This window comes from Hydractinia symbiolongicarpus, chromosome 7 (genome assembly GCF_029227915.1).
Source record: "Hydractinia symbiolongicarpus strain clone_291-10 chromosome 7, HSymV2.1, whole genome shotgun sequence".
Classification (NCBI taxonomy): Eukaryota; Metazoa; Cnidaria; class Hydrozoa; order Anthoathecata; family Hydractiniidae; genus Hydractinia; species Hydractinia symbiolongicarpus.
The window spans coordinates 21,777,373-21,790,046 of NC_079881.1; the positions used below are offsets into that span (position 1 = coordinate 21,777,373).

Here is a 12,674-nt window from a genome sequence, read left to right on the forward strand (position 1 = left end):
AATGCCGTAACCACAAGCAATCGATAACGTTAAAGAAGCACGCGATGGTTGCCGTTCTTGTTGGGTTACCTTTGCGCAGTGGCAGTACCATAGCCAATGAGGTTTAACCGAGGCGTGGTGATTGCTAATTGAAATCTTTTCCCAATATCCCGCATGACGGCGTGAAACATCGCCGGCGTTGCAATATTTGGAGGTTCCCACTGGGACCATGCCTAAAAATAGAAATCTGCTGAGCTCACGAAGACTGCGTCGAATGCAAGAAAAGCGCAAAAATTCTTGTTTGCTCGCTTCCGAATGGAGAAGAACCCTTTCGTGTAAAGCAGGACACATTATGCATCGCCTCTTTTCAACGCAACTGGTCACTTCCGCAGACGGTGGGAATTCTAGGTGTAAATGGCGAATCAGTGGTGGAGACAAAGCGGTCGTTGCGGCACTGGCCCTTACTCTCACGACGACAACCGACACTTGTCTTAGTTCGGCTATGAATGTGAAAACTGTTTAAGTGGCACAAGGGAAAGGCGAGATGGGGACCAAAATGCCGTAACCACAAGCAATCGATAACGTTAAAGAAGCACGCAATGGTTGCCGTTCTTGTTGGGTTAGCTTTGCGCAGTGGCATTACCATAGCCAATGAGGTTTAACCGAGGCGTGGTGATTGCTAATTGAAAACGTTTCCCAATATCCCGCATGACGGCGTGAAACATCGCCGGCGTTGCAATATTTGGAGGTTCCCACTGGGACCATGCCTAAAAATGGAAATCTGCTGAGCTCACAAAGACTGCGTCGAATGCAAGAAAAGCGCAAAAATTCCTGTTTGCTCGCTTCCAAATGGAGAAGAACCCTTTCGTGTAAAGCAGGACACATTATGCATCGCCTCTTTTCAACGCAACTGGTCACTTCCGCAGACGGTGGGCATTCTAGGTGTAAATGGCGAATCAGTGGTGGAGACAAAGCGCTCGTTGCGGCACTGGCCCTTACTCTCACGACGACAACGGACACTTGTCTTAGTTCGGCTATGAATATGAAAACTGTTTAAGTGGCACAAGGGAAAGGCGAGATGGGGACCAAAATGCCGTAACCACAAGCAATCGATAACGTTAAAGAAGCACGCGATGGTTGCCGTTCTTGTTGGGTTAGCTTTGCGCAGTGGCATTACCATAGCCAATGAGGTTTAACCGAGGCGTGGTGATTGCTAATTGAAAACTTTTCCCAATGTCCCGCATGACGGCGTGAAACATCGCCGGCGTTGCAATATTTGGAGGTTCCCACTGGGACCATGCCTAAAAATAGAAATCTGCTGAGCTCACGAACACTGCGTCGAATGCAAGAAAAGCGCAAAAATTCTTGTTTGCTCGCTTCCGAATGGAGAAGAACCCTTTCGTGTAAAGCAGGACACATTATGCATCGCCTCTTTTCAACGCAACTGGTCACTTCCGCAGACGGTGGGCATTCTAGGTGTAAATGGCGAATCAGTGGTGGAGACAAAGCGCTCGTTGCGGCACTGGCCCTTACTCTCACGACGACAACGGACACTTGTCTTAGTTCGGCTATGAATATGAAAACTGTTTAAGTGGCACAAGGGAAAGGCGAGATGGGGACCAAAATGCCGTAACCACAAGCAATCGATAACGTTAAAGAAGCACGCGATGGTTGCCGTTCTTGTTGGGTTAGCTTTGCGCAGTGGCATTACCATAGCCAATGAGGTTTAACCGAGGCGTGGTGATTGCTAATTGAAAACTTTTCCCAATATCCCGCATGACGGCGTGAAACATCGCCGGCGTTGCAATATTTGGAGGTTCCCACTGGGACCATGCCTAAAAATAGAAATCTGCTGAGCTCACGAAGACTGCGTCGAATGCAAGAAAAGCGCAAAAATTCTTGTTTGCTCGCTTCCGAATGGAGAAGAACCCTTTCGTGTAAAGCAGGACACATTATGCATCGCCTCTTTTCAACGCAACTGGTCACTTCCGCAGACGGTGGGCATTCTAGGTGTAAATGGCGAATCAGTGGTGGAGACAAAGCGCTCGTTGCGGCACTGGCCCTTACTCTCACGACGACAACGGACACTTGTCTTAGTTCGGCTATGAATATGAAAACTGTTTAAGTGGCAGAAGGGAAAGGCGAGATGGGGACCAAAATGCCGTAACCACAAGCAATCGATAACGTTAAAGAAGCACGCGATGGTTGCCGTTCTTGTTGGGTTACCTTTGCGCAGTGGCAGTACCATAGCCAATGAGGTTTAACCGAGGCGTGGTGATTGCTAATTGAAATCTTTTCCCAATATCCCGCATGACGGCGTGAAACATCGCCGGCGTTGCAATATTTGGAGGTTCCCACTGGGACCATGCCTAAAAATAGAAATCTGCTGAGCTCACGAAGACTGCGTCGAATGCAAGAAAAGCGCAAAAATTCTTGTTTGCTCGCTTCCGAATGGAGAAGAACCCTTTCGTGTAAAGCAGGACACATTATGCATCGCCTCTTTTCAACGCAACTGGTCACTTCCGCAGACGGTGGGCATTCTAGGTGTAAATGGCGAATCAGTGGTGGAGACAAAGCGCTCGTTGCGGCACTGGCCCTTACTCTCACGACGACAACGGACACTTGTCTTAGTTCGGCTATGAATATGAAAACTGTTTAAGTGGCACAAGGGAAAGGCGAGATGGGGACCAAAATGCCGTAACCACAAGCAATCGATAACGTTAAAGAAGCACGCGATGGTTGCCGTTCTTGTTGGGTTAGCTTTGCGCAGTAGCATTACCATAGCCAATGAGGTTTAACCGAGGCGTGGTGATTGCTAATTGAAAACGTTTCCCAATATCCCGCATGACGGCGTGAAACATCGCCGGCGTTGCAATATTTGGAGGTTCCCACTGGGACCATGCCTAAAAATGGAAATCTGCTGAGCTCACGAAGACTGCGTCGAATGCAAGAAAAGCGCAAAAATTCTTGTTTGCTCGCTTCCAAATGGAGAAGAACCCTTTCGTGTAAAGCAGGACACATTATGCATCGCCTCTTTTCAACGCAACTGGTCACTTCCGCAGACGGTGGGCATTCTAGGTGTAAATGGCGAATCAGTGGTGGAGACAAAGCGCTCGTTGCGGCACTGGCCCTTACTCTCACGACGACAACGGACACTTGTCTTAGTTCGGCTATGAATATGAAAACTGTTTAAGTGGCACAAGGGAAAGGCGAGATGGGGACCAAAATGCCGTAACCACAAGCAATCGATAACGTTAAAGAAGCACGCGATGGTTGCCGTTCTTGTTGGGTTAGCTTTGCGCAGTGGCATTACCATAGCCAATGAGGTTTAACCGAGGCGTGGTGATTGTTAATTGAAATCTTTTCCCAATATCCCGCATGACGGCGTGAAACATCGCCGGCGTTGCAATATTTGGAGGTTCCCACTGGGACCATGCCTAAAAATAGAAATCTGCTGAGCTCACGAAGACTGCGTCGAATGCAAGAAAAGCGCAAAAATTCTTGTTTGCCCGCTTCCGAATGGAGAAGAACCCTTTCGTGTAAAGCAGGACACATTATGCATCGCCTCTTTTCAACGCAACTGGTCACTTCCGCAGACGGTGGGCATTCTAGGTGTAAATGGCGAATCAGTGGTGGAGACAAAGTGCTCGTTGTGGCACTGGCCCTTACTCTCACGACGACAACGGACACTTGTCTTAGTTCGGCTATGAATATAAAAACTGTTTAAGTGGCACAAGGGAAAGGCGAGATGGGGACCAAACTGCCGTAACCACAAGCAATCGATAACGTTAAAGAAGCACGCGATGGTTGCCGTTCTTGTTGGGTTAGCTTTGCGCAGTGGCATTACCATAGCCAGTGAGGTTTAACCGAGGCGTGGTGATTGCTAATTGAAAACCTTTCCCAATATCCCGCATGACGGCGTGAAACATCGCCGGCGTTGCAATATTTGGAGGTTCCCACTGGGACCATGCATAAAAATAGAAATCTGCTGAGCTCACGAAGACTGGGTCGAATGCAAGAAAAGCGCAAAAATTCTTGTTTGCTCGCTTCCGAATGGAGAAGAACCCTTTCGTGTAAAGCAGGACACATTATGCATCGCCTCTTTTCAACGCAACTGGTCACTTCCGCAGACGGTGGGCATTCTAGTTGTAAATGGCGAATCAGTGGTGAAGACAAAGCGCTCGTTGCGGCACTGGCCCTTACTCTCACGACGACAACGGACACTTGTCTTAGTTCGGCTATGAATATGAAAACTGTTTAAGTGGCACAAGGGAAAGGCGAGATGGGGACCAAAATGCCGTAACAACAAGCAATCGATAACGTTAAAGAAGCACGCGATGGTTGCCGTTCCTGTTGGGTTAGCTTTGCGCAGTGGCATTACCATAGCCAATGAGGTTTAACCGAGGCGTGGTGATTGCTAATTGAAAACTTTTTCCAATATCCCGCATAACGGCGTGAAACATCGCCGGCGTTGCAATATTTGGAGGTTCCCACTGGGACCATGCATAAAAATAGAAATCTGCTGAGCTCACGAAGACTGCGTCGAATGCAAGAAAAGCGCAAAAATTCTTGTTTGCTCGCTTCCGAACGGAGAAGAACCCTTTCGTGCAAAGCAGGACACATTATGCATCGCCTCTTTTCAACGCAACTGGTCACTTCTGCAGACGGTGGGCATTCTAGGTGTAAATGGCGAATCAGTGGTGGAGACAAAGCGCTCGTTGCGGCACTGGCCCTTACTCTCACGACGACAACGGACACTTGTCTTAGTTCGGCTATGAATATGAAAACTGTTTAAGTGGCACAAGGGAATGGCGAGATAGGGACCAAAATGCCGTAACCACAAGTAATCGATAACGTTAAAGAAGCACGCGATGGTTGCCGTTCTTGTTGGGTTAGCTTTGCGCAGTGGCATTACCATAGCCAATGAGGTTTAACCGAGGCGTGGTGATTGCTAATTGAAAACTTTTCCCAATATCCCGCATGACGGCGTGAAACATCGCCGGCGTTGCAATATTTGGAGGTTCCCACTGGGACCATGCCTAAAAATAGAAATCTGCTGAGCTCATGAAGACTGCGTCGAATGCAAGAAAAGCGCAAAAATTCTTGTTTGCTCGCTTCCGAATGGAGAAGAACCCTTTCGTGTAAAGCAGGACACATTATGCATCGCCTCTTTTTAACGCAACTGGTCACTTCCGCAGACGGTGGGCATTCTTGGTGTAAATGGCGAATCAGTGGTGGAGACAAAGCGCTCGTTGCGGCACTGGCCCTTACTCTCACGACGACAACGGACACTTGTCTTAGTTCGGCTATGAATATGAAAACTGTTTAAGTGGCACAAGGGAAAGGCGAGATGGGGACCAAAATGCCGTAACCACAAGCAATCGATAACGTTAAAGAAGCACGCGATGGTTGCCGTTCTTGTTGGGTTAGCTTTGCGCAGTGGCATTACCATAGCCAGTGAGGTTTAACCGAAGCGTGGTGATTGCTAATTGAAAACTTTTCCCAATATCCCGCATGACGGCGTGAAACATCGCCGGCGTTGCAATATTTTGAGGTTCCCACTGGGACCATGCGTAAAAATAGAAATCTGCTGAGCTCACGAAGACTGCGTCGAATGCAAGAAAAGCGCAAAAATTCTTGTTTGCTCGCTTCCGAATGGAGAAAAACCCTTTCGTGTAAAGCAGGACACATTATGCATCGCCTCTTTTCAACGCAACTGGTCACTTCCGCAGACGGTGGGCATTCTAGTTGTAAATAGCGAATCAGTGGTGAAGACAAAGCGCTCGTTGCGGCACTGGCCCTTACTCTCACGACGACAACGGACACTTGTCTTAGTTCGGCTATGAATATGAAAACTGTTTAAGTGGCACAAGGGAAAGGCGAGATGGGGACCAAAATGCCGTAACAACAAGCAATCGATAACGTTAAAGAAGCACGCGATGGTTGCCGTTCCTGTTGGGTTAGCTTTGCGAAGTGGCATTACCATAGCCAATGAGGTTTAACCGAGGCGTGGTGATTGCTAATTGAAAACTTTTCCCAATATCCCGCATGCCGTTGTCAAACATCGCCGGCGTTGCAATACTTGGAGGTTCCCACTGGGACCATGCCTAAAAATAGAAATCTGCTGAGCTCACGAAGACTGCGTCGAATGCAAGAAAAGCGCAAAAATTCTTGTTTGCTCGCTTCCGAATGGAGAAGAACCCTTTCGTGTAAAGCAGGACACATTATGCATCGCCTCTTTTCTACGCAACTGGTCGCTTCCGCAGACGGTGGGCATTCTAGGTGTAAATGGCGAATCAGTGGTGGAGACAAAGCGCTCGTTTCGGCACTGGCCCTTACTCTCACGACGACAACGGACACTTGTCTTAGTTCGGCTATGAATATGAAAACTGTTTAAGTGGCACAAGGGAAAGGCGAGATGGGGACCAAAATGCCGTAACCACAAGCAATCGATAACGTTAAAGAAGCACGCGATGGTTGCCGTTCTTGTTGGGTTAGTTTTGCGCAGTGGCATTACCATAGCCAATGAGGTTTAACCGAGGCGTGGTGATTGCTAATTGAAAACTTTTCCCAATATCCCGCATGACGGCGTGAAACATCGCCGGCGTTGCAATACTTGGAGGTTCCCACTGGGACCATGCCTAAAAATAGAAATCTGCTGAGCTCACGAAGACTGCGTCGAATGCAAGAAAAGCGCAAAAATTCTTGTTTGTTCGCTTCCGAAAGGAGAAGAACCCTATCGCCTCTTTTCAACGCAACTGGTCGCTTCCGCAGACGGTGGGCATTCTAGGTGTAAATGGCGAATCAGTGGTGGAGACAAAGCGCTCGTTGCGGCACTGGCCCTTACTCTCACGACGACAACGGACACTTGTCTTAGTTCGGCTATGAATATGAAAACTGTTTAAGTGGCACAAGGGAAAGGCGAGATGGGGACCAAATGCCGTAACCACAAGCAATTGATAATGTTAAAGAAGCACGCGATGGTTGCCGTTCTTGTTGGGTTAGCTTTGCGCAGTGGCATTACCATAGCCAATGAGGTTTAACCGAGGCGTGGTGATTGCTAATTGAAAACTTTTCCCAATATCCTGCATGACCGCGTGAAACATCGCCGGCGTTGCAATATTTGGAGGTTCCCACTGGGACCATGCCCAAAAATAGAAATCTGCTGAGCTCACGAAGACTGCGTCGAATGCAAGAAAAGCGCAAAAATTCTTGTTTGCTCGCTTCCGAACGGAGAAGAACCCTTTCGGGTAAAGCAGGACACATTATGCATCGCCTCTTTTCAACGCAACTGGTCACTTCCGCAGACGGTGGGAATTTTAGGTGTAAATGGCGAATCAGTGGTGGAGACAAAGCGCTCGTTGCGGCACTGGCCCTTACTCTCACGACGACAACGGACACTTGTCTTAGTTCGGCTATGAATATGAAAACTGTTTAGGTGGCACAAGGGAAAGGTGAGATGGGGACCAAAATGCCGTAACCACAAGCAATCAATAACGTTAAAGAAGCACGCGATGGTTGCCGTTCTTGTTGGGTTAGCTTTGCGCAGTGGCATTACCATAGCCAATGAGGTTTAACCGAGGCGTGGTGATTGCTAATTGAAAACTTTTCCCAATATCCCGCATGCCGGCGTCAAACATCGCCGGCGTTGCAATATTTGGAGGTTCCCACTGGGACCATGCCTAAAAATAGAATTCTGCTGAGCTCACGAAGACTGTGTCGAATGCAAGAAAAGCGCAAAAATTCTTGTTTGCTCGCTTCCGAATGGAGAAGAACCCTTTCGTGTAAAGCAGGACACATTATGCATCGCCTCTTTTCAACGCAACTGGTCGCTTCCGCAGACGGTGGGCATTCTAGGTGTAAATGGCGAATCAGTGGTGGAGACAAAGCGCTCGTTGCGGCACTGGCCCTTACTCTCACGACGACAACGGACACTTGTCTTAGTTCGGCTATGAATATGAAAACTGTTTAAGTGGCACAAGGGAAAGGCGAGATGGGGACCAAAATGCCGTAACCACAAGCAATCGATAACGTTAAAGAAGCACGCGATGGTTGCCGTTCTTGTTGGGTTAGCTTTGCGCAGTGGCATTACCATAGCCAATGAGGTTTAACCGAGGCGTGGTGATTGCTAATTGAAAACTTTTCCCAATATCCCGCATGACGGCGTGAAACATCGCCGGCGTTGCAATATTTGGAGGTTCCCACTGGGACCATGCCTAAAAATAGAAATCTGCTGAGCTCACGAAGACTTTGTCGAATGCAAGAAAAACGCAAAAATTCTTGTTTGCTCGCTTCCGAATGGAGAAGAACCCTATCGCCTCTTTTCAACGCAACTGGTCGCTTCCGCAGACGGTGGGCATTCTAAGTGTAAATGGCGAATCAGTGGTGGAGACAAAGCGCTCGTTGCGGCACTGGCCCTTACTCTCACGACGACAACGGACACTTGTCTTAGTTCGGCTATGAATATGAAAACTGTTTAAGTGGCACAAGGGAAAGGCGAGATGGGGACCAAAATGCCGTAACCACAAGCAATTGATAATGTTAAAGAAGCACGCGATGGTTGCCGTTCTTGTTGGGTTAGCTTTGCGCAGTGGCATTACCATAGCCAATGAGGTTTAACCGAGGCGTGGTGATTGCTAATTGAAAACTTTTCCCAATAACCTGCATGACCGCGTGAAACATCGCCGGCGTTGCAATATTTGGAGGTTCCCACTGGGACCATGCCTAAAAATAGAAATCTGCTGAGCTCACGAAGACTGCGTCGAATGCAAGAAAAGCGCAAAAATTCTTGTTTGCTCGCTTCCGAACGGAGAAGAACCCTTTCGGGTAAAGCAGGACACATTATGCATCGCCTCTTTTCAACGCAACTGGTCACTTCCGCAGACGGTGGGAATTTTAGGTGTAACTGGCGAATCAGTGGTGGAGACAAAGCGCTCGTTGCGGCACTGGCCCTTACTCTCACGACGACAACAGACACTTGTCTTAGTTCGGCTATGAATATGAAAACTGTTTAGGTGGCACAAGGGAAAGGCGAGATGGGGACCAAAATGCCGTAACCACAAGCAATCGATAACGTTAAAGAAGCACGCGATGGTTGCCGTTCTTGTTGTGTTAGCTTTGCGCAGTGGCATTACCATAGCCAATGAGGTTTAACCGAGGCGTGGTGATTGCTAATTGAAAACTTTTCCCAATATCCGCATGCCGGCGTCAAACATCGCCGGCGTTGCAATATTTGGAGGTTCCCACTGGGACCATGCCTAAAAATAGAATTCTGCTGAGCTCACGAAGACTGTGTCGAATGCAAGAAAAGCGCAAAAATTCTTGTTTGCTCGCTTCCGAATGGAGAAGAACCCTTTCGTGTAAAGCAGGACACATTATGCATCGCCTCTTTTCAACGCAACTGGTCGATTCCGCAGACGGTGGGCATTCTAGGTGTAAATGGCGAATCAGTGGTGGAGACAAAGCGCTCGTTGCGGCACTGGCCCTTACTCTCACGACGACAACGGACACTTGTCTTAGTTCGGCTATGAATATGAAAACTGTTTAAGTGGCACAAGGGAAAGGCGAGATGGGGACCAAAATGCCGTAACCACAAGCAATCGATAACGTTAAAGAAGCACGCGATGGTTGCCGTTCTTGTTGGGTTAGCTTTGCGCAGTGGCATTACCATAGCCAATGAGGTTTAACCGAGGCGTGGTGATTGCTAATTGAAAACTTTTCCCAATATCCCGCATGCCGTTGTCAAACATCGCCGGCGTTGCAATATTTGGAGGTTCCCACTGGGACCATGCCTAAAAATAGAATTCTGCTGAGCTCACAAAGACTGTGTCGAATGCAAGAAAAGCGCAAAAATTCTTGTTTGCTCGCTTCCGAATGGAGAAGAACCCTTTCGTGTAAAGCAGGACACATTATGCATCGCCTCTTTTCAACGCAACTGATCACTTCCGCAGACGGTGGGCATTCTAGGTGTAAATGGCGAATCAGTGGTGGAGACAAAGCGCTCGTTGCGGCACTGGCCCTTACTCTCACGACGACAACGGACACTTGTCTTAGTTCGGCTATGAATATGAAAACTGTTTAAGTTGCACAAGGGAAAGGCGAGATGGGGACCAAAATGACGTAACCACAAGCAATCGATAACGTTAAAGAAGCACGCGATGGTTGCCGTTCTTGTTGGGTTAGCTTTGCGCAGTGGCATTACCATAGCCAATGAGGTTTAACCGAGGCGTGGTGATTGCTAATTGAAAACTTTTCCCAATATCCCGCATGACGGCGTGAAACATCGCCGGCGTTGCAATATTTGGAGGTTTCCACTGGGACCATGCCTAAAAATAGAAATCTGTTGAGCTCACGAAGACTGCGTCGAATGCAAGAAAAGCGCAAAAATTCTTGTTTGCTCGCTTTCGAATGGAGAAGAACCCTTTCGTGTAAAGCAGGACACATTATGCATCGCCTCTTTTCAACGCAACTGGTTACTTCCGCAGACGGTGGGCATTCTAGTTGTAAATGGCGAATCACTGGTGAAGACAAAGCGCTCGTTGCGGCACTGGCCCTTACTCTCACGACGACAACGGACACTTGTCTTAGTTCGGCTATGAATATGAAAACTGTTTAAGTGGCACAAGGGAAAGGCGAGATGGGGACCAAAATGCCGTAACCACAAGCAATCGATAACGTTAAAGAAGCACCCGATGGTTGCCGTTCTTGTTGGGTTAGCTTTGCGCAGTGGCATTACCATAGCCAATGAGGTTTAACCGAGGCGTGGTGATTGCTAATTGAAAACTTTTCCCAATATCCGCATGCCGGCGTCAAACATCGCCGGCGTTGCAATATTTGGAGGTTCCCACTGGGACCATGCCTAAAAATAGAATTCTGCTGAGCTCACGAAGACTGTGTCGAATGCAAGAAAAGCGCAAAAATTCTTGTTTGCTCGCTTCCGAATGGAGAAGAACCCTTTCGTGTAAAGCAGGACACATTATGCATCGCCTCTTTTCAACGCAACTGGTCGATTCCGCAGACGGTGGGCATTCTAGGTGTAAATGGCGAATCAGTGGTGGAGACAAAGCGCTCGTTGCGGCACTGGCCCTTACTCTCACGACGACAACGGACACTTGTCTTAGTTCGGCTATGAATATGAAAACTGTTTAAGTGGCACAAGGGAAAGGCGAGATGGGGACCAAAATGCCGTAACCACAAGCAATCGATAACGTTAAAGAAGCACGCGATGGTTGCCGTTCTTGTTGGGTTAGATTTGCGCAGTGGCATTACCATAGCCAATGAGGTTTAACCGAGGCGTGGTGATTGCTAATTGAAAACTTTTCCCAATATCCCGCATGCCGTTGTCAAACATCGCCGGCGTTGCAATATTTGGAGGTTCCCACTGGGACCATGCCTAAAAATAGAATTCTGCTGAGCTCACAAAGACTGTGTCGAATGCAAGAAAAGCGCAAAAATTCTTGTTTGCTCGCTTCCGAATGGAGAAGAACCCTTTCGTGTAAAGCAGGACACATTATGCATCGCCTCTTTTCAACGCAACTGATCACTTCCGCAGACGGTGGGCATTCTAGGTGTAAATGGCGAATCAGTGGTGGAGACAAAGCGCTCGTTGCGGCACTGGCCCTTACTCTCACGACGACAACGGACACTTGTCTTAGTTCGGCTATGAATATGAAAACTGTTTAAGTTGCACAAGGGAAAGGCGAGATGGGGACCAAAATGACGTAACCACAAGCAATCGATAACGTTAAAGAAGCACGCGATGGTTGCCGTTCTTGTTGGGTTAGCTTTGCGCAGTGGCATTACCATAGCCAATGAGGTTTAACCGAGGCGTGGTGATTGCTAATTGAAAACTTTTCCCAATATCCCGCATGACGGCGTGAAACATCGCCGGCGTTGCAATATTTGGAGGTTCCCACTGGGACCATGCCTAAAAATGGAAATCTGCTGAGCTCACGAAGACTGCGTCGAATGCAAGAAAAGCGCAAAAATTCTTGTTTGCTCGCTTCCGAATGGAGAAGAACCCTTTCGTGTAAAGCAGGACACATTATGCATCGCCTCTTTTTAACGCAACAGGTGACTTCTGGAGACGTTGGGCATGCTAGGTGTAAATGTCGAATCAGTAGTGGAGACAAAGCGCTCGTTGCGGCACTGGCCCTTACTCTCACGACGACAACGGACACTTGTCTTAGTTCGGCTATGAATATGAAAACTCTTTAAGTGTCACAAGGGAAAGGCGAGACGGGGACCAAAATGCCGTAACCACAAGCAATCGATAACGTTAAAGAAGCACGCGATGGTTTCCATTCTTGTTGTGTTAGCTTTGCGCAGTGACATTACCATAGCCAATGAGGTTTAACCGAGGCGTGGTGATTGCTAATTGAAAACTTTTCCCAATATCCCGCATGACGGCGTGAAACATCGCCGGCGTTGCAATATTTGGAGGTTCTCACTGGGACCATGCCTAAAAATAGAAATCTGCTGAGCTCACGAAGACCGCGTCGAATGCAAGAAAAGCGCAAAAATTCTTGTTTGCTCGCTTGAAAACAGTATCCGTCGCCTTTTTTTAACGCAACTGAGACAAAGCGATTGTTGTGCCGCTGGTCCTTACTCTCACGATAATAATGGACACTTGTGCTAATTCAGCTGTATAGAAGATGTGGTATTTTTGTACGGTATTTTGGGCACCCTTGTTTGCT

General features: G+C 48.0%; 24 non-coding genes across 24 annotated transcripts; all 24 read left to right on the top strand.

Moving 5' to 3' along the window:
• The first annotated feature begins 67 nt into the window (after positions 1-67).
• LOC130649904 (U4 spliceosomal RNA) lies at positions 68-206 on the top strand. Its single transcript, XR_008983317.1, has one exon. It is a non-coding gene; the product is annotated as a U4 spliceosomal RNA (small nuclear RNA).
• Positions 207-601: 395 nt separating this feature from the next.
• Positions 602-740, top strand: LOC130649948 (U4 spliceosomal RNA). Its single transcript, XR_008983359.1, has one exon. It is a non-coding gene; the product is annotated as a U4 spliceosomal RNA (small nuclear RNA).
• A 395-nt stretch (positions 741-1,135) lies between these two features.
• Positions 1,136-1,274, top strand: LOC130649850 (U4 spliceosomal RNA). The gene has a single exon (XR_008983266.1). It is a non-coding gene; the product is annotated as a U4 spliceosomal RNA (small nuclear RNA).
• Positions 1,275-1,669: 395 nt separating this feature from the next.
• On the top strand, positions 1,670-1,808 carry LOC130650417 (U4 spliceosomal RNA). The gene has a single exon (XR_008983805.1). It is a non-coding gene; the product is annotated as a U4 spliceosomal RNA (small nuclear RNA).
• A 395-nt stretch (positions 1,809-2,203) lies between these two features.
• LOC130649905 (U4 spliceosomal RNA) lies at positions 2,204-2,342 on the top strand. Its single transcript, XR_008983318.1, has one exon. It is a non-coding gene; the product is annotated as a U4 spliceosomal RNA (small nuclear RNA).
• Positions 2,343-2,737: 395 nt separating this feature from the next.
• LOC130650049 (U4 spliceosomal RNA) lies at positions 2,738-2,876 on the top strand. The gene has a single exon (XR_008983454.1). It is a non-coding gene; the product is annotated as a U4 spliceosomal RNA (small nuclear RNA).
• A 395-nt stretch (positions 2,877-3,271) lies between these two features.
• LOC130650026 (U4 spliceosomal RNA) lies at positions 3,272-3,410 on the top strand. The gene has a single exon (XR_008983432.1). It is a non-coding gene; the product is annotated as a U4 spliceosomal RNA (small nuclear RNA).
• Positions 3,411-3,805: 395 nt separating this feature from the next.
• Positions 3,806-3,944, top strand: LOC130649903 (U4 spliceosomal RNA). Its single transcript, XR_008983316.1, has one exon. It is a non-coding gene; the product is annotated as a U4 spliceosomal RNA (small nuclear RNA).
• Positions 3,945-4,339: 395 nt separating this feature from the next.
• LOC130649939 (U4 spliceosomal RNA) lies at positions 4,340-4,478 on the top strand. Its single transcript, XR_008983351.1, has one exon. It is a non-coding gene; the product is annotated as a U4 spliceosomal RNA (small nuclear RNA).
• Positions 4,479-4,873: 395 nt separating this feature from the next.
• LOC130650418 (U4 spliceosomal RNA) lies at positions 4,874-5,012 on the top strand. The gene has a single exon (XR_008983806.1). It is a non-coding gene; the product is annotated as a U4 spliceosomal RNA (small nuclear RNA).
• Positions 5,013-5,407: 395 nt separating this feature from the next.
• LOC130650065 (U4 spliceosomal RNA) lies at positions 5,408-5,546 on the top strand. The gene has a single exon (XR_008983469.1). It is a non-coding gene; the product is annotated as a U4 spliceosomal RNA (small nuclear RNA).
• Positions 5,547-5,941: 395 nt separating this feature from the next.
• Positions 5,942-6,080, top strand: LOC130650078 (U4 spliceosomal RNA). Its single transcript, XR_008983481.1, has one exon. It is a non-coding gene; the product is annotated as a U4 spliceosomal RNA (small nuclear RNA).
• Positions 6,081-6,475: 395 nt separating this feature from the next.
• On the top strand, positions 6,476-6,614 carry LOC130650023 (U4 spliceosomal RNA). The gene has a single exon (XR_008983430.1). It is a non-coding gene; the product is annotated as a U4 spliceosomal RNA (small nuclear RNA).
• A 368-nt stretch (positions 6,615-6,982) lies between these two features.
• On the top strand, positions 6,983-7,121 carry LOC130650033 (U4 spliceosomal RNA). The gene has a single exon (XR_008983439.1). It is a non-coding gene; the product is annotated as a U4 spliceosomal RNA (small nuclear RNA).
• Positions 7,122-7,516: 395 nt separating this feature from the next.
• LOC130650402 (U4 spliceosomal RNA) lies at positions 7,517-7,655 on the top strand. Its single transcript, XR_008983791.1, has one exon. It is a non-coding gene; the product is annotated as a U4 spliceosomal RNA (small nuclear RNA).
• A 395-nt stretch (positions 7,656-8,050) lies between these two features.
• Positions 8,051-8,189, top strand: LOC130650419 (U4 spliceosomal RNA). The gene has a single exon (XR_008983807.1). It is a non-coding gene; the product is annotated as a U4 spliceosomal RNA (small nuclear RNA).
• Positions 8,190-8,558: 369 nt separating this feature from the next.
• Positions 8,559-8,697, top strand: LOC130650032 (U4 spliceosomal RNA). The gene has a single exon (XR_008983438.1). It is a non-coding gene; the product is annotated as a U4 spliceosomal RNA (small nuclear RNA).
• Positions 8,698-9,092: 395 nt separating this feature from the next.
• On the top strand, positions 9,093-9,230 carry LOC130650165 (U4 spliceosomal RNA). Its single transcript, XR_008983564.1, has one exon. It is a non-coding gene; the product is annotated as a U4 spliceosomal RNA (small nuclear RNA).
• A 395-nt stretch (positions 9,231-9,625) lies between these two features.
• Positions 9,626-9,764, top strand: LOC130649988 (U4 spliceosomal RNA). Its single transcript, XR_008983397.1, has one exon. It is a non-coding gene; the product is annotated as a U4 spliceosomal RNA (small nuclear RNA).
• Positions 9,765-10,159: 395 nt separating this feature from the next.
• LOC130649895 (U4 spliceosomal RNA) lies at positions 10,160-10,298 on the top strand. Its single transcript, XR_008983308.1, has one exon. It is a non-coding gene; the product is annotated as a U4 spliceosomal RNA (small nuclear RNA).
• Positions 10,299-10,693: 395 nt separating this feature from the next.
• LOC130650283 (U4 spliceosomal RNA) lies at positions 10,694-10,831 on the top strand. The gene has a single exon (XR_008983678.1). It is a non-coding gene; the product is annotated as a U4 spliceosomal RNA (small nuclear RNA).
• Positions 10,832-11,226: 395 nt separating this feature from the next.
• LOC130650043 (U4 spliceosomal RNA) lies at positions 11,227-11,365 on the top strand. The gene has a single exon (XR_008983448.1). It is a non-coding gene; the product is annotated as a U4 spliceosomal RNA (small nuclear RNA).
• Positions 11,366-11,760: 395 nt separating this feature from the next.
• LOC130650421 (U4 spliceosomal RNA) lies at positions 11,761-11,899 on the top strand. Its single transcript, XR_008983809.1, has one exon. It is a non-coding gene; the product is annotated as a U4 spliceosomal RNA (small nuclear RNA).
• A 395-nt stretch (positions 11,900-12,294) lies between these two features.
• Positions 12,295-12,433, top strand: LOC130650004 (U4 spliceosomal RNA). The gene has a single exon (XR_008983412.1). It is a non-coding gene; the product is annotated as a U4 spliceosomal RNA (small nuclear RNA).
• The last annotated feature ends 241 nt before the right edge of the window (positions 12,434-12,674 follow it).